At 42.4% G+C, this 19854-nt stretch overlaps 1 protein-coding gene across 1 annotated transcript in view; it reads left to right on the plus strand.

Moving 5' to 3' along the window:
- Positions 1–498: 498 nt before the first annotated feature.
- The window catches only part of EMP2 (epithelial membrane protein 2), a 45317-nt gene continuing 25961 nt past the window's right edge, over positions 499–19854 (plus strand). Inside the window, exon 1 of the mRNA XM_051963430.1 lies at positions 499–626. The gene's annotated coding sequence lies outside the window, so the exon portion shown is untranslated. The remainder of the gene's footprint in view (positions 627–19854) is intronic.

The following is a 19854-nucleotide window of genomic DNA, read 5'->3' on the forward strand; positions in this document are numbered from 1 at the left end:
AAAGTTTTTCTTTCTTTTCCCTGTCAGCTTTAGGGTCTCACCACTGACCTGCTCCTCTCGCCCCACTGTTGACCGAAACTAGAACTCCAAGTGCTCCGAAGAAGCTATTTAGGAGATGGGCTAAGAAAATTTGTTAGGGGGCTAATGAAGAAGGACTGTGGACAAGTTCAGGGAAGCTTGCTAATCATCCTCAAAGCATCCCGGGCCTAGCCATCCCCACTACCGACTTGGTTTCCAACTTTAACAGAGTTTCTGGGAGCTCCAGGTGATCAAAAAAGAAGAGGATCATGGGGGTAGGGGGATACGATGTTAAGGCCCCTCCCTCATCTGCTTTTAGGGTGTTTCCATCACTGCTCTCTCATACGCCCAGTCTCCCCGCTCTTGACATCACAGCCCCAGGAGGCGGGATTGGGGACAGGAGGAGGGGAGGGGAGGAGAATTAGGGGTGGGGTTGGGTGGGATGGGGGAGGAGGCTCCTCACCACCCGAGGAGGAGGAGGTGGAGGAGGAGGAGAAGGGAGGGAGAGAAGAGAGTTCCAACCCCAGAGCTTCAAAACAGTCCGGCGGCCTCGCCTCCAGTTCCAGCCCGTCCTGGCCCGTCCCGCTGCTAGCCCCGCCGGCCCCTGCGTGAGTAGTGCCCCAGGACAAGGGTGGAGAGGGGGCGGTGCATTGAAGTTGGGGATTCCGGAGGTCAGGGGAGCCCAGGGGGAGAGAAGTGAAGGAGAGAGGGGATGCATGAAGCCCCCCACCGCAGCAGCGAGAGGGGCCACCGAAGCCTGGGGAGGGAGGGTTCTACGATTGAGCTGGGGCGGGGGGCGTAGGGTGATAGGACTGGGCACTTGCCGCCGATCCGCTTCTCTCTTCGCGCCCTCCTGAAGCCAGTGCCCCCCGCCCCGTCCCTGTCATGTTTCCCCAGATGCGATTCCATCTTTTCCACGCCTTTCTGAAACCTTCCATTCGCCCCCTAACCCCCTCCTTCCCGGGACGCCTTAGTCTCCAGCGCCGATGTGGGCGGGAAAAGTTTGGGAAGGAGAGAGCCGGGACAGCTCCTATTGCTCTGCCAACCCCGTTCCTGCCTTAGTCACCCCCCACTTCGCGGGCGCTCTCCCGCTGGACCCCGCTCCCCTAGCCAGGGGTCTGCAGCTGGGGGACAGCGAGGTGGGCCGCCCGCCTCCGACGGCCAGACTCCCCGAAGCCTTTGGGTCGGACGGTGCTGCCCGAACCCACCCCGGCCAGAATCGCGACCCGGCAGCGCCCCCCAGCGGGGGGAAGCCCTGCCGTTGGGTCTGGGTGGGAGTTGGCGGGGTGCAGCCCTGCTTCCCTGGCTTGAAGGCTAGAGAGAAGGGGGCTAGGAAGGAAAAGAAAATTTTAAAAAATGGAACTTACTAGAGTTTGGATTTGGGGGAGGGACACCCCTGAAATTGACTTCTTACCTCATCCATCTTGAAAGGGTCTGACTTACCCTCAGTAAGTAGGTGCTAGTCCACAGACATTTATTACATTTCATTCTGGAGAGGGCCCGTACTCCGGTTCATGAGCCTCTGAGGAGGGACATTCTAGAGCAGTGGTGAACATTTCTGTTCAAAGAGCTTGGACAGAAAGCTCTAAGGTGGGTGCAAAACAGCCAAGAAAGTGGCTGAGAGGGTGGGCCCTGTGCGCCGCTGATGTACAGAAACTCTTTCAGAGAAGGCCCTGCTCTGAGAGGGATGGAACGGAGGGCACAGGCTGGATGGCAACTCCACAGCAGCGGAATCCTTAAGGCTGGCTGATCCATCCTCCTCTGTTGTGTGGCCGTTGGGAGCATTGTAAGGAAGGGAGACTCTACTTAGCATCTTCCTCCCTGGGACTGAAGCAGAAAACTCTGTGCCGTGGCTTTTGGCTCCACAAGGAGGATAATATTTCCTTGTTGCTGCCTTGTTTGGTAGGTAGTGTTTAAATGGGACTGGCAGAAAGCAAGGGCTCCACCTGGGCCACCTGACTTGGTTTGGATGCTGAGCTTTGGAGAGCTTCTTAGAAGCTCAGGCAAGATTGAGAGCTCAGGAGAGACAGTGTAGAGCAGGGGTCCTCAAACTTTTTAAATAGGGGGCCAGTTCACTGTCCCGCAGACTGCTGGAGGGCCGGACTATAGTAAAAACAAAAACTTTGTTGTGTGCGTCTTTAAATAAGGAAACTTCATAGCCCTGGGTGAGGGGGACAAACGTCCTCAGCTGCCACACCTGGCCTCAGGCCGTAGTTTGAGACCCCTGTATGGAATCCCGAGTAGTTGAGGCAAAGGGAGGGATTAGCCCAGTCCTTTTCTCTTAGAGCTTTGGCTTCTAGTTGAGAAGACAAAATGGAGCTTAGGCAGGAACAGAGTCCTGTTTTTTGGAGGGTTTGGGAAAATTGAAATTGTTGCCAAGAGGGAGAGCAAGATGAGGGATTGGCAGCTGGAGAAACTGTGGAGCAATATTGGATGCTCCTGGGGGACTATGGGGTCAGGCACCTTTTGGTTAGAACAGTGGATAGGATAAGGCTCATGAAAGCAAGTGAGTAGGAAGACATCGTGCTGCAGTTCAGCCTATTTGTCTCTTAACACCCTCCTTAACACCTTTCCTTGCTCAAGAAGATACCCCGAGAGAGAGAAATCTGGGGTTTATTTGAAAACATTGGGTGATGGCTTGGGTAGAATAAGGGAGAGGCTAGTGGAGAAAGGCAAAACCAAGAAATGGAAATGGAAATGTGAAGAGGTCAAGGCTTCAGGCAGGAAGAAGCCCTTAACCTGTCCATCTCCTTTGTTCCATTCTTTAAACCTTCCCTGAACTGATCGTTTTCTGGAGAGCTGCCTCATATTAACATAGTGGATAATTGCTGACTACAGAAAGCTTCTGCAGCATGCTGCACAAATTCAGGTTGCCTCCCTCTAGTATGTAATAACAGTAAATACCGACTAACGTTTAGATTACAAGGAAATGTTTCACTTATTTCTTCCTCATGTACCACACACACAGGGAGGAAAAATAGGATTAAGCTGGCAAATGCTTAACAGTTGGGTCTATGGGGATAAAAAAGTCTGCAAACTCCACTTTTAAAAGTTGCATTATTAATTTTTCTATCACTTCCTTAAGCCTAGATACTCAACAACTCAACAAAACAGTAATTTAAACTCTGGTTTGTAGACTTTCTGGAATTCTGAAATATTAATGTTTACACTGAAATTTTAACAATTAATTATCCCTACTAAGTTTGAACTGGTCTTAGTAGACTTGATTTATGTTTGTGCACACATATGTGTGTACATATGCATACATACAAGTATGCATATATACATATAAGTGATATCGATGTACATAAGATATCATAGAAACTATATTCTAGTATATATATATACATTTGTGCATATGTATGTGTATCCATATGCATATAGATGCACATAGAAGGTGTATTTTAGTCAGAAATACCTAGATTTGAATTCCTCTGATGAGTAATTTCTACATGACCCTTAGTCAAGTTATTTAGCTTTTCACTGGTGTAGGCGATTTTCAAATGGGCAGACCTGGAATTGGCAGATCAGTGGTTGATCTGCATTGGTGGAAGGAGTTGTCTTATGGAGAGTTCTCTACACTAGGAATTCTCAAGAGTGTCGTCCAGAGATCCCTGGGAGTCCCCAAGACTTTTAGAGCCCTGCAAGGTAAAAAATCTTTTTTCATAATAATATTAAAGCATTTAAATTTCAAATTTAATAAATATCTATACATATAACTTATGTGAACAAAAATCTTTGGGATATTGTCCATAAATTTTAAGAATGTTAAGAGGTTCTGAGACCAAAAAGTTTGAAAACTCCTTTTCTAGACCAATGAAGTCACAGGTTTAAACAAAAGCAAACCAACAAACCCCACGTGTTTCTATATTTAGATCACATGGCTCCATATATACACACAGATGTATAGACCTCTGAAGATGAGTTTTCCATTATTTTCTGGTGGATTATCTAATTTGCTGATCCCTCAGGGACAGTTTTTCATCTAGCCAGGCTTCCCACTACATCCTCAGAATTATTGCCTCACTTCCATGCACTCTGTTGGTGTAAGCATAGAGAAGACCTCTCATTTTCACATTAAGTCAAGCTAGACATGACGAAGGAGGGAAGCTGGCCAGGACAAACTACATTAAAGCCAGCCAGAAATGACTTGGATTTCTGGGTCCTTTGGGAACCTTGTTTTGAGTCAATGGAGCAGTTCTTTACTTCATCTTTCCCAACCTCGGCACCTGGATAATCAATTGTATTTATGTATAGTCTGTTTCTGTGTTTTGCCGGCATACAACTTGTGGGTGTGCCCAGTGTTTTCTTCTCTTCCAACAGACTGTAAAAAGTCTAGCAGTAGTTTTAGTTTTGGGGGTAGAAATTTCAGCATGACACATTATTTTGACCATAGAGAATGACAGGGCAACAGTATCAGTCTAGAAATACCCACCTAGTGATGAGAAATAAGGGCGCTAAGAGTCAGAAAGCAGGGATCCAAGGGGGTAGAAGTAGGGTTGTGGGCATCTGTTGTGGGGATGGGAGTTGAGAGTGTACAGCTGTGATTTTTAAACATTTTTGTGTCGTGAACCCTTTTGGCAGTCTGGGGAAACGTATGGACTCCTCAGAAATGTTGTTAATGCATAATTTAAAGTTAAATGTATAAAATAAAATATAGACGGTTACAAAGGAAACCAATTATGTTGAAATAAAAGTATAATTTTTCCTCAACCTTGTTCATGGATCCTTGATATGTTACCACAGAATATATGGGGATACATTTTCCCCCTTCTCTCCCCCCCCCCAGTTAAGAACTGGGGACATAAGCATTGGCAATAGCCCCTGGAATGGAGCAACTTGCATCTGGCAGCATTGATGGAGCTGGAGGCCCATTTAAGGATGTGGTTCCAGCTCCTGCAAAGCAAGAGGGGAACAGGGGAGAGGAGCCCAGGGGCAGGGGGGCCGGGTGTGTGTGTGGGGGCAGCTGGCTCCCCTCAGGACTTATCTAAACACCGCTCTGGAGCCGAGGCTGTGCAATTAGGCTGGCCTGTGGAGGGAAATGTGAAATGCAGTGAGAGGAGGAGGAGGAGGAGGCATCTGGCTCTAGTTAGATCTAAGTGAAGTGGGGAGGGGGGGAGTCTAAAAATACGCCAGGCCGAGCTACCACCCAGGGAGTATTATGGTAGGTAATCTGATACCTGTGGGGTGGAGGGCATGAGTGTGGGTAACCAAGGCATTGTTGTTATTCCATTTTGGGGGCCTTCCTGATTCCTCCTGCAGCTGGCTGCCTTTCTCTTTTTCTCTGCTGCTCCAAGAAGGGTAGAGAGAGTCCCTTTGACTTGGGGGTAATCACTTCAGAGCTTTCCTGCCCTCCGACTCTCTTTTCAAAACTAGTAATAGTAATTGGGCCAATAAGTAATTGGGCAGTGGGCTTCCAATGAGTTCTTAGAACCCTGGTTTCTTTCAAGATTCAGGTGCTGTGCTACCTTTTCTCAGAAGCCTTTCCTAATTGTCCCAGTCCTTCTACTCCCACTCCCACTTCTATTTAGGTATAGTCATCAAGGGCTCTTAACTTGAGATCTGTATACTTGGCAGATATGAATGTGTGTAAATATGTGTGCATATGTATGTGTGTGTGTATATATATATATGTATATGTATATATACATACACATATGTATATATATGTAAAATATATATGTGTATATGTATATATACACATATATTTAAATATAAATGAATTTCTTTATAATTCTGCATTCGTGTTTATGTGTTAGTAACACAGTGAATAGACTGTTGGACCTAGAGTCAGAAAGACTCATCTTCCTGAATTCAAATCTGGCTTCAGATATTTACTAGCTATATGACCCTGGGCAAGGCCCTTAATCTCTGTTAGCCTCAGTTTCCTCATCTGTGAAATGAGCTGGAGAATGAAATGGCAAACTATTCTGCTCTCTCTGCCAAGAACTCCCCTTACAGTTGGATGTAACAGAAATGACTGAACAACAACGAACAACAATTCTGAAACTGGAGTTTTCACCACACATAATAGTTTAACAGTCCCTGGTGTAGCAGAGTTCTGGACTCACAACCAGGAGAACATGTATACAAATTGTTCTTTTGGAGCTATTTGTGTTACCTGACTCATCATTTAAGACCTTGAGCTTCAGTATTCTTATCTGTAGAATGAAGGGCCTGGACTGAATGACATCTAAAGTTTCTTTAGCTCTAAATCTCTGATCATAATTTTGGTATATTTGTTTATCCCTATATATATACAGATTGTATTTCCCTATTAAATAGGATTAAATAGGAAGCTTCTTAGGGGCAGGAACTGCCTTAATTTTGTTCTTGCATTCCCACTGCCTTGCATAAAGCTTGAAACATCTTAGATGCCAAATGGGTATCATTTGATTGGCTCTTTGGAGACCACAGGAACCCTTTCTGTCTCAGATGGTTTGGGATACTTTCTCCTCTTCTATCCCTCATCATCTCAAGTCTGGAGAAATTGGGAAAGGGGAAAGAAAATGGGATCCCAGGCAGTATCAGTGCTATTTTCATAACTCTGAAGCAGCTCAAGGCTGGGCAAGTCAGAGATTTAGGGGCAGCAGGTGGGGGGGAACTCCCCAATTAGGCAATAGGGCCATGTGCCAGAGGTAACCTGGGAGGAATGGAATGCTGCCCTTGTTTTTGTCCTTCCAGAAAGAGGAGGGGGAGCAACAGCAGCAAAGCATTTAATCCTTGTATACTCTGCGTATGGGCTTGGCTACTTCTGGGTGGTGATCATAAATAATTCATATTTCTTTTGCACTCTTAAGATTTCCAAAATTCTTGCCCCACAGCAACTTCAGGGAGGTTGCCAGTAGAAGTATGATAATCTCCATTTTACAGATGAGAAAACTGAACTCCTAAGGCAGTTGAATGACTTGCTTAAAATTGTACTGATAGTATTGGAGACAAGAATTGAACCCAGGTCCCCTGAAAGAGCCAGTGCTCTTTCTACTGTGCCATTCTGCCTTCTTCCTTTCTTAACTATCAAGAGGAGGCAGTCTTGGCTGGGACAGCCTTTCCCCCCTTTCCTATGCCAAATCTTCCCTGGCTAGGATTCCTGCAACTATCTGAGGAAGCCCTGTTTGGTTGGTGTTTCAGGGAAACGTGGGGGAGGCCGCTCATGGCAGAAAAGTTGAGATGATGTCAACTCTTTAGAAGCTTGGATGGCTCCAAAGTTGAAAAGACTAGAAGGATGAGGAAGGGTCTTTGTCTTCCTTATCTTCTAAAGAGAAGGAAGGGTCTTAGGTCCAACTTGTCATCCAAGAATGGGAGTTTTGATTGTTGGAGATAATGCATTGAAAAGAGTCCTGGATGTTCAAATCCTGGTATTGACACATATATGTGACCTTGGACAAGTCAACCGGAGATGACAAAGTTTCCTTATCTAGTGAATTGAAGGGGTTAGATAAGGTGATCTCTAAGATCCCTTCCACCCTAAATCTATGATTATCTGATCTTCTGATCCATTACTGTGGAGGTGAGTGTTAAGAGAAGACAGATTTGTGTTGTTCCAGGCAAAAGGTCAGGTGCCCATACATAGCACAAGACCTTTAACCTCACTTCTTCTTTTTTAGTTAAAGGTAAATGTGATTTATCTACCTAGCTTTGATAACGATTGATTAGCTAAAATGATTAAATCTTGTGTGCTTGCTTATTTGACATTAATATTCTTTCATTCCACAAACACTTGACCAAGAGCTTAAAAATTTCATTAGATATTGTGAGAGACAGAGGTCCTGCCCTCAAAGAGTTTGCAATTTAAGTTTGGCAAATTTCCCAAGAGGGAAATTTTTAAAGACATATATTAATCCAATGATCCCAAATTGCATGAGAATCAATTTTCCCCCCTGAGGCAATTGGGGTTAAGTGACTTGCCCAGGGTCACACAGATAGAAAGTATTAAATGTCTGAGGCTGGATTAGAGGAATAATTTTTTAGAAGACAAGGCAGAACATTTGCAATAAACATAACAACAAAATCTTAACTGTAGTGAGTGCCAGAGGGGATATATTTCATAGTCTCAAATGTGTGTGTATGTAAATATATTTGTGAGTCAAATTTAAAAATATGTTTGAAAAGAGCAGCAATTTTCTGTGGTTTTACGACAGGTGACAGGGGTCAAACTTGTCGTTCTTGCTCACTCATTTCAGTTGTGTTTTACGTTTTGTGACCCCATTTGGAGTTTTCTTGGCAAAAAATATTAGAGTGGTTTGCATTTCCTTCTTACAGATGAGGAAACTGAGGCAAACAGGGTTAAGTGACTTGCCCAGAGTCACACAGCTAGTAAGTGTCTGAGGCAGGATTTGAACTCCTAATTCCAGGCCTGGCCATTGTACCACCTACCTGCCCAGTAGAGGGGTGGATATGGAACATATATAAGACATCTGATTCATAAACGTAACCCTGTAAGTGGTTAAAACCACAATGGTTGGGAAACAGGTAACCTATTAAATAATACCTGGCAAATAAAGCTGAATGGCATGTGGAAGAGCAGATGGATAAGCAGACCCCCCAGAAAGTGGAAATGAGCCAGTTGCCCCTGTTTGAGCGCCAACCACAGTGGGGAGAGCCTGACCTGGGAAGGCTGCCTCTTGAAGACTGATGTGAAGTTTGAAAGCTGGGAAATAAATGTTAGGTGAAGGGTTGGGAAATAGCTTTGGGTCTGATTGAAAGCAAATTTTGTTCTTGAACTAGTGTTTTTACTTGGAAAGAAAGAAATTAGATAAGAAGAAATGCCTTGAAGCTGTGACTTGAGGGACAAGAATTTCTTGGTAGGAAAATGTCTTAGCACTGATAAGATAGCTAAGGCAAGCTGTGGAATGAATGCTTGTTGGGAGGTAGGATGGGGACTTAGAAATATGAGAGATTGGGGCAAGTAAATGGATTTGTGGTTGGCTTGAATACTCATATGGCAAGGGATGAAGGAGATGGGGATAGCACAGCGATGAAAGTGCTGGGTCTGGAGTAAGGAAGACATCTTCCTGAGCTCAAATTTGGCTTCAGACACTTATTAGTTGTGTGATCCTGAGCAAGTCACTGAACTCTGCCTCAGTTTCATCATCTGTAAAATGAGTAGGAGAAGAAAATGGCAAATTACTCCAGCTTCTCAAATCTCAAATAGGGCATGAAGTCTCAAACACAACTGAAAAATATCTTAGTAACACACAGGAGATGACTTCTTAAAAAGCTCCCTCAGAATGGTAGGACTTTAGGAAACCAAATCTTCATTCTCCTGTTCCTTGGGGCATTCACTTCCAATGATTGAGGTTTGGAGGAAGTAGCTTTTCCTATGACTGGAACTAGGAACAAAGTAAGGGATTTTCCCAGGCTCCCCTGCTGTGCTAATAAAGCCTGGGCTTGGTTTGATTAGCAGGTTCTGACTACTACTCAAGAAACCTCTTGGACAGACACTCTTTTTAAATGTACCTACTGCCTTCTCCCTAGTCTGCATATCGCCCTATGGGTGGAAGGTCCTACGCCAAGAATTCACTTAATTCTGGGGTTCTTAACTGGAGTCCATGAATTTGTTTTTCGTATAGTTTGATGAATGTAGAGTTATCCCTTCCCCACTGAGACTTTCCTGTCACCGTTTTGATATACTGTGGGCCAACATAAGACATTAAATGGGAATTCGGGGGGAGTTTAGTGGAAGATGCAGATGACACATGAAAATAAGCAGATGATGCAGAAAAATTTTAGAAACTCAGAAATGCATATATGTATAGTAGTATATAATATCAATCCCAATTTTATAATAAGATACTATAAACATCTCATTAAAAATTAGACTTCTCTGGCACAAAGGAAGAGCCAAAATTTTTTGCACAATCCCCTGTGATGTGGAAGGGATAAATTATATTACAATATCAGTAGTCTCCCTTGTAATCCTATGCATTTAAACAACATTATATTAAGATATCCATAGGTTTCATTGGCTACTCAATGGCTTCATTATATATAATAGGGTTAAAATTCCTTCTCTCATTTCATGTATTAGGTACCTTGACCTGGTAGGTCCAAGAAAGCTTTCATTCTCAAAAACCTTGGGACCCCCAAGTGGCACTGGAAGAATAGTTAGATGAAAAAGAAAAAAAAAGGTCCACAATGGCTACTGGGCAGCTTGTACTGGGCTGGGTGGGAAATAAGATTAGGAGATATTGTGAGGGAATGGAAAGAACATTGGGTTAGTAGCTGAGAGTTCTGTTACTTACCATCCCTTTAACTTTTGGAGGGAAAAACACATTTAAGCCTTGCTGGTGTCAGTTTTTTCATCTGTGAAGTAGACTAGATAATCTTCAACAGTTTTTACTCTGTGATCCAAGGACAAAGTTATGAAAAAAGTATATGATCAGCTTAACCTAAGGTGTGTACTTATGTTTGTATCTAGAACTATGGAATCTTAGAATTAAAAGACTTTAGAAGTCATTTAATCCAACTTCCTAAGGATTCCTTGAATACATTTCACAGTGTCCCATTTTCATCTAATCCTACAAGCATTATTTAGAAATTCTGAATCAACAGTATTCATCCAGTTTCTGATTGAATACCTTTAGTGATTGGGAACTCAAAATTTTGTATTATTTTGTGTGGTTAATATGTTATGTCATATAAATATTTAAAATATTATCTTTCATTCTGTCATCTTCTTTTATCCCTACTTTCCCAGCCAGAAAGCCTTCCTGTATAGCAGAGAATAAAAGAGAAGTGAGGGGAAGCAGTATAGTAAAATTAATCAGCCTATTAATAGCATCTGCTGTGTTACATCTCCATAGTCTCTCCCCTCTGCAAAGAAGGAAGAAAGATGCTTTTTCACATCTCTTCTTCAGGACCAAGTTTGGCTATTTTAATTCTTTAGAGTTCAGTATTGATTTTTTGTAATAGTTGTTCTCTCCATTTATGACATCCTATTCATGCATATTATATAATATCCACCTCAAAGAGTGTAAAGATCAAATAAAATAATCTGTCTGAAGTACCTTTCAAGCATTAAAAGCCTTTTAGTCATTTTAGAGATGAGGAAACAATCTGGGTAACATGGCTTGTCCAAAGTCAGGAAGGTTAAAAAGTAACAGAGATGAGATTTGAACTCAGGCCTTCTTATTCCTAATCCAATGATCTTGCCACTACTTCATACTGCTTCCTACTGATACATAATTTAGTGATTTACAAACTGCTTCGCTAAAAACAATCCTGTAAATTAAATAGTGAGGGTCTTGTTATAGCATTTTACTAGGTAGGGAAAGGAGTCTCAGAGACATTAATGGCTCACTCATGGCTACATACTTATTAAGTGGTGGAGCTAAGACTTGAATCCAGGTCTGTGGGCAGCCAGCTGGCATACTGAATAGAATACTGGGTAAAAAAATCAGGAAATTCAAATTTGCCTTCAAACACACTTAACTAGCTGTGTGATCCTGTACAAGGCACTTAATCTCTGCCTGCCTTAATTTCCCCATTTGCATAATGGGGATAATAATAGTAATATCTACCTCATTGTGTTTTTTTGAGGCTCTGAGATATTTTTAAGGCACTTAGCTCAGTGTCTGGCATATAGTAGGCACTTAATAAATGTTTGTTTTCTTCCTTCTGACTTTACATTATAACACATGATATCATATATGTATATGTGCAATATATATATATACATATATTGCACAGTTATAGATGCTGAGAGAGTTCTAAAGCTACATAAGATGTAGGAAAGATCTAGAATTTGGAGGGACCCTAGAAAACATTGGGTCCAACCCCCCTCACTTTTACAAGTGAAGAAACTGAAACAGAAATGATCAGGCAGCTGCAAAATTACACAGCTGGGTTTTGATGCAAAATTCATGTGTCTTTCCAAGGGGCCTTATTTGTCAAAGAGCTACTAGGGATAGAACAGATAAGCAAATAAATACACTGTAAATTAAAATATAAATGCATTAAAGCCTAGAGTGCAATGAGAACACTGCCAGCTGAAAGGATGATACTCAGTGAGCCCTTGAACTTTCCTGATGGCTCAGTGTCAGAGAATGTGCAGCTGTCCTTGCGGCTTCATCTCTGAGCTGCAGAAGCACTGCTTCTGTCTAGCTTCTTGTGCCAATGTGCCAAATAATCAGGGAGATGGGGAGTTCTTGACACCATCTGTGACCTGCTAGACTAGTGGCCAAGATTCTGGGCAAATCTGAAGCCCAAGACCCCAAACCTTGAGATTTGGCCCAGTTTGCTTCTTTTATTATTTCCAAATGGTCTGAAACTAAGCACATAGTGGGTGTATCACAGACATATGATAGGCATTTTAGGTAACTTCTAAGCACTATAGAATGATAGTGGTTAATAAAAAAAGTGATAATAATTATAACAATAATACAATTATAACAATATCCAGTTTTAAGTTTTGTAAAACACTTTATATAAATGATTTTAGTTGGCCCTTACAACAACCCTGTGAGATGTTATTATGAGATATTATTATCCTTTCTTTACAAATAAGGAAATTGAGGCAGAAGAGAGGTTAGGTAAATTGCCTAGGGTCATAGAGCTACTAAGTATATGAGGCAGGATTTGAATTTAGGTTTTGACTCCAAGTCTAGTGGCTCTATTCATTAGGAAGTGAGAGTGGTAAGGAAGTTGTCACCCCATTTATTAGCCTTCCCTCGAGTGGAACTTTGGGGTGAGAGTCTCCTGTCTTGGGTTGCTGCCTAGACTAAAGCTACTGCCCTCATATCTTCCTTCACCAAATACTGGGCTAGAAGGATTTGGGTTGGATGGATATGTGGTTAGAGAACAGGAGCAGAAAGCTCTCAAAAGAGAAACTGAAAACTATTTTGAAATTGCAAACAACCATATGAAAGTATGTTCTGAATCATTCAATAATACTAGCAGTGGGAAACCAGCTTGACACCCAGATTGGATCATTTTTTAACATTCCCTTCCTCTAAATGACAAAATTATTTTCAGTAAAAATTATGAAATGAAACAAATAATGACCAAAAAAGAAACACAATGAAACTTTTCTTTTTGTTGAATTTTTCATAATCATCTTAGTAAAAAAGGAAAAAAAGTCGTACATTAATATTTTTAAATTACATTAATATAATGCCACAAAGTAGTTCCCTTCTCTCCCTTCCATCTATCCCAAAAAAGTTCCCATTAGCCGGTCGCAGAAATTCTTGCAATTGGATTTTAGAAGTAGTGACTCCACCCAAAAGAGCTACTGCCCTCTCTCTCCTCCCAGTTTTGGGGCAGAGGCTCTGATTTTCTCCTCATTCTAGGACCCTGTTGGAGGAGAGGCATGTTTTGGAAAGATTGGCACTATTGGGGGAGCTGTGAATTGTTCCAACCATTCTGGAAAGTAACTGAATTATGCCAAAAGAGAGAGAGAGAGAGAAAAGTTCATACCATTTGACCCAGAGATTCCACTCTAGACATTTAGCCCCAGTCACTGAAGATAGAAAATCCTCATATGCATCAAAATACTCATGGCAGAACATTTTGTATTAGCAAGAAACTTCAGTTACTTCCTGATACTTCAAAAATAAAATACAAATCCTCCTTTGCCATTTAAAATACTTCATCGTTGGCTCCCAGACCACTTGCCCAGATTGATTCTGTATTACTTTTTTTATTCTCTAAGTTCTGACCAAACTGGCCCCATTCTGTACTGGATCCTCTTCCTTTTGTATGTCTTTGTATAACCTTGAAGTATGACCCCTCCTTACATCAGTACACTAGAATATCTCACTTGGTTTGCATATGAGCTCCACCTCTTAAATGAAGACCCCTCAGTTACTACTGCCCTTCCTCCCCAGATTCTTTAGCATTTAGTATTTTGGTACAGTAGTGTCCTGTGTCTACTTTTTGTCCCCTTCCCCCCTCCCCCCAAGCTCCCTTTTTCTGGTTGTCAGCTGACTCAAGGTCCGTGAGGGTAGGAACTATTTTTTATTTGTGTTCTTAGCACAAAATGGGTGACTAATAAATGCTGACAAATGAATGAACGAGAGCAGGAGATTGATATAGGGGAGCATTCCAGTGGCCGAGGCTTTTTTTTCCCCTTTTCACTGGAATCCCTGGGGAACAGTTACCATGTCTGTAGAATCCGTGAGTATAAAGGAGAGAGGACCAGAGGCAGCCGGGAGAAGGGTGGGGAATTGAACTGGCAGAGATCAGAGAGTCTTGTGCTGGAGCAGCTGCCATCCATCGCTCATACAGTTGGATCCGGCCCAAAGAGAAGTCAAAACTCTAGAAGAATGGGCAGTGACAGTTTTGCCCGGGGCCTCATTCCCTGGAGGGCCAGGAATATTCTCTTCTGGAATAAGGAGGAGAAATGTGGTGTCTCCTTCAGGCCTTGTACTTGTCCTCGGCTTTAGGTTTCTTGTGAGTGACGCCATCCCGTTGTTACTTGGGACACTGAGTAAAAAAGTGTAATGGCTTCCTCTTCCTTCAATTTCCTTTAAAGTCAGCGAGAGAGAAGAAAGTGGTTCTATTCCATCAGGGCCAAGAGGCCTGCGAGAAGCCTACTGGGAGCCAACTTCACATTACTAGCAGAATATGATTTGACAGCTACTGGAAAGCATCCCTTCCCCAAAAACATTCCCCATGCTGGCCTGCCATGACCTCAGTTTACTAGCACTGAGTTCCCTCTTGGGTTAGGGAATGACAGAGAGTGAAGTGACCCAGGTCCTTGTCCCACTACAGTATTTACTAGACCTCGGATAGGTTTTTCACTGGCAAAATAACAAGACTGGATTGCGTGACCTCCAAGGTCTCTGCCAGGTATAACCTTCTGTGGTTCTCCCAAGGGCTAAGTTTCTTTGTGCGTTTGTGCAGGCCTCCTCACTCACAGTGAAAATGCAGTGACCCTTCATAGACCAATCCCAATACTAATCAGCATGGGAACCTGCTCCGCTTTTATTACACGGGTGGGCTTAGTCCTTACGGTCCTTCACTCCTAATGGCTCACCATGTTGGCCCTGGACTTTAATTTTACTGCAGCCAAACTGTCTTTGTAGACAGGATAAATTAGGCTGAGGGTAACAGGCCTTAAACTCGTTAGTGAATTAGGGGAATATCTTCCCCCAGTATGTGAAGACTTTCCTCAGTGGAATGAGCAAACGAGAACAATTTGTTCCATTGGCCATGGAGGCAGAAGAAGCAGGTGCCGTGGAGAGCTTGGTCATCCACTGCATCCTGGACCATTGCCAGTCATCCTGGCCTTTGTCCTGCTACGAGGCTTTGAACTTTGTGTAACTCTGCCTCATTTAACTCCAATTAACCCAGGAGTCAAGACCTCTCCCTTAATGTCTTCTTCCAAACAAAGGACAAACAACAATGACAACTGTGGCCAAGAACTCCCAAACTCAAGCTATCCACCAGCTCCCCGGCAGAAAGGACTTTGGGGGTCGCGGAGGAGAAGGGGGAGTCATCACCCCTGGCCAGAAGGCTGAATTTCAATCATTGCTTCAGCAATTAGGGAGGCAGAGAGGCACTGATGACTTTTCTGAGTTGGACTGGTGTTATCTATGGTGGAGGGAGAGGTTTGAATCAGGGCTTTGCCTCTTAGTATATTTTTAACTTTGGATAAATTACCTACTCTTTCCGGGGTCTATCCCCTCATCTCTAAATCAGTGGGTTGGACAAGTTTTGTTTCATGGACTCCTTAGCAGTCTGGCAAAGCTTCTTGATGCTTCAGACTGATACTTCTAAAATAACCCAGGGAAATGCTAAATTTCAGTTAGACCTTTGTGAAAATGAAGATGTAACTTTTTCCCTCTCAAGTTCATAGATTTTTGAAATCTATCCATGGAAGCAAGCTAAGATGTCATAGATAGTGCTTTAGATTAGTGGTATCACTCAGCTAGAAACAGGGGCCACTAATCTGCACATAAAGATCATTGTGGGGTCACTTAAAATAGAATATTATCTCTATTTTATTTTTTTAATTTGTTTTTTTAATTTCATTTTTGTTTTGCTTGTTTGTTGTTTAAAAGGTTTTTAAAAAAATTATTTTGTTAAATAGTTCCCAAGTATATTTGCATATGCTTCAACCATAATCAAGAGTGCTGAGGGGCTTACATGGAGCCCACATATTTGATACCTTTGCTTTAGATGGTGTTTGAGGTCCCCTCTAGTTTCAAGCCTGTGACATTGTACAGCTTGCCTGTGGGCATCTCTGAGTGCTCCAGGGAAGAGTTAGGCAGGCCCCTTCCCACTGTCTGAGAGCACACTGCATTGAAGCCTGGGCCTGGAGTCAGGAAAACTCATCATCCTGAATTCAAATCTGGCCCCAGACTTACTAGCTGTGTGACATGAGCAAGCGACTTAACCCTGTGTGCCTCAGTTTCCTTATATGTGGGAAAATGAGCAGGAAAAAGAAATGGCAAAACACTCTGGAATCTCTGCAAAGAAAACCCCATCACTGGGACATCGCTGAAAACAACAGAACAAAAACCTAGCTTCCCCAGTCCACTCCTGCCCCCACCCTGAATATCTGTCTTCCTACATATCCAGACACGAGATCTTGAGATGGAGATAGTAGGAGCTGCATATGTCAGGTCTCTGATACTCAGGGATTCTTGTCAGATGGGGGTTGATTTGAGTGACCTAGTGGATCAGATCCTCAACCCAGAAGACTCATCTTCAACTATTTTAGCCCTCATTCATCTTTTTTTTTGTATTGTATGGCTCTTAGTCTCCTGCACAATTATATGTTACTTTATTTCTCTCTTTGGTTCAATTTCATTCAGTGGATTTTAATAAAAAATTTACATATGTTTTGCATGTCTTTTGTCTTTACATCATTATTTTTTTAGTTATACCAACTTCATCCTTCTTCCTATCCCTGCAAACACACACAACACTGCTACCCGCCTTCCACCATCAACATCCATACAATGTAATATTGTTATCATTGAAAGAGAATTGTATTTGGAAACAGGAGACCTGAGTTAAAATCCCAGCTCTACACTACTTGCTTTAAGGCAAAATCACTTAAGAAACTTAGACTAGTTCAGGGATTTGGACTAGATTAACTCTAAACACCCTTCTTGCTGTAGATCTTAATTTATGTGTCCTTCCTTTGCAAAGCAGGAAAATAGATAAGAAAACTGACTTGTGATTGTATTTGACAGTGTATGCAATTTTTTGCATTCTTCATCTGCATACCTTTTTACTACAAGGATCTCTTATCTCAATCAGGCATCGTAATTACTCGGCATATGGTTTAATTTTTAGTGTTTTCAAAGACATTTATTAAAGGCCTGTTTTGTGCAAGATATAATACTGAGGTCTGAGAACACACAGAGAGACATGTATATATGTTTATATGCATATATACATGTATGTATACATACATATATACACATATTGTCTCTGTTCTTAAACTGGAAATGGGAGTTGGGAAAGGATAAATAGTCATGGAAATAAATATGTATAATACAAGATAGGGAAGGATCCAAAGTGTTCTAAGAAAATTTCAGGAGGGAAAGATCAATCAACCAATGAAATATTTAATAAACATCTGCTATGTATCAGCCAAAGTGCTAAGTATCACATTTGACTGTGAATATCATGTTTCCTACGTGCAAAACTTATGTCCCTCACTAGGTTATAAGATAGGATATTAAAAATCATCAGACTATCAAGCTAAATGTCAAAGCTAAAAACTCAAGAATCTAGAAGTAAAAGGAATTTCTAATACAACTCTGCCTTTTACAGATGAGCAAACTGGGGACCCAGGATTTTGAGCACTTGCCCAAGTTCACACAGTAATTAGACATTACAGTTGGGAATTGAACCCAGCTCCTCTGATTCCAGAGCCATGCATCTTTCCAGTATACTTTATTCCTGCTCTGGTATACAAAGGGAGCCATGGCTCCCTTTGATGTCTGGTAAAACCTATGGACTCTTCAGAATACTATTTAAATACATAAAACAAAATAGATAGGACTACAAGGAAATCAAGGCCCATTATGTCAAAATATGAAAAAAAAAAGTGAATTCACATACCTCGTGAGTGACTGTTCCATGGTAAGCCACTAAGATTCCCACTACAATTTCCCAAGCAGATGATACTGATTGTAATCATTATTCAAGCTCTCCAGCTCTCTCTGGACTCTGTGATACTAGCCTTTCACTGCTTGGAAGCAACTCAGATTCTTGGAATTTTAAATACTCCCAAGAGGGGTGGGAGAAGGGTAGAGAGAGATGAGAGAAGGAAATGAGTGAGTGTGTGTGTGTGTGTGTGTGTGTGTGTGTGTGTGTGTGTGTGAGAGAGAGAGAGAGAGAAAGAGACAGAGACAGACAGAGAGACAGAGACAGAGACAAAGAGAGAGACAGACAGAGAGAGACAGACAGAAAGAGAATAAGAAAGAGAGAGAGAGAGAAAGAGAGAGAGAGAGAGAAAGAGAGCGACAGAGAGAGAGAGAGAGAGAGAGAGAGAGAGAGAGAGAGAGAGAGAGAGAGAGAGAGAGAGAGACATAGAGAGAGAGAGTGCATTTTTCTCTTCATTCCCAACATATACTTCTATGGGATGTATCAAAGACTGGCTGTTCCCCAGACTACAGGATTTTCCCAGGCTTCTCATAGCTTCAAATACTCTTCATTGCTCCAGATGTGGCAGGCACAAGGACTTTCTGGTGAGGTTCCAGAGAGGAAATAGAACATCCCAGAACTGGAAGGGGCCAATTCCTAAGAAGTCATCCGGTTCAGCCCCTGGTCAAGAACAAAGCAAGGACAATCAGTCATAAGCTTCTTGAAGGCAGGGTCTGTCTCACATCTCTTTGTGGCATCTCTATTTCTCAGGACACTGCTCTGCCCACAAATAACCAGCACATGGCTGTTTGATTGATTGACACAGAATGAGGTCTCTTCACCTGAGCATTCCACGTTCCTGAAGCTAGCCTCGGAACCTGAGGAACTGGCTCAGCCTTTGGTGTTGGCCCATAAGAATTGGTGGAGGGTGGCTTTTTCCTCTCTCCCAAAAGGAATATTAGGTCCTACCTCAGGAAGTCACTATGTATTCAGAATGAATGTTTCAGGACCCAGGTCCCCCATGTGCCCAAGCTCCTAGACACAGGAAAGCTAAGTCCATTTGGTGCTGCTTTATTTTCTCCTTCCTCAGAGAGGGCCTCTGAGCAACAGTATCTGGAAGTATAGAATCAGTGAAATAGGGGCATTAGGCTCATCTAGTTAATTTTCCTGAGGGGGAAACTGAGGTCTGGACTGGAATCTTAGGACTTGTGTTTAAATTCTGGTTTTACTTTTCATTAAACTACCTGTTTAGGAAACATTGTTTTCTGTCACATACTGCAGGGGTCCTCAAACTATGGCCCGTGGGCCAGATGCAGCAGCTGAGGACGTTTATCCCCCTTACCCAGGGCTATGAAGTTTCTTTATTTAAAGGCCCACAAAATAAAGGTTTTGTTTTTACTATAGTCCAGCCCTCCAACAGTCTGAGGGACAGTGAACTGGCCCCCTATTTAAAAAGTTTGAGGACCCCTGCCAGGTAGACAGGTCTTAGAAGTTTTAATTTCCTTGATGATTTGGGGCCAATCCTCTCTACCTGGCAAGATTTTCTCTATCCTCCCAAAGTACATTGTACATATTTTGTGTGTGTATCTGTGTGTATTGTCTGCTCTTATAGAACAGAAAGCCTTTGAGGGCTAGAATAATTTAATTTTTGTATCCCCAACACACAGCACAGTTGTCGCTCCACAGCAAGTGTCTAATAAATGGTCACTGAGGCTCTGGATCTGAAACTCACCCTGATAAAGAATTTTCTCACTGACCTCATCTTGGTCTCCTCTCCTCCTGTGTAATGAT

Source organism: Antechinus flavipes, chromosome 1 (assembly GCF_016432865.1).
Source record: "Antechinus flavipes isolate AdamAnt ecotype Samford, QLD, Australia chromosome 1, AdamAnt_v2, whole genome shotgun sequence".
Classification (NCBI taxonomy): Eukaryota; Metazoa; Chordata; class Mammalia; order Dasyuromorphia; family Dasyuridae; genus Antechinus; species Antechinus flavipes.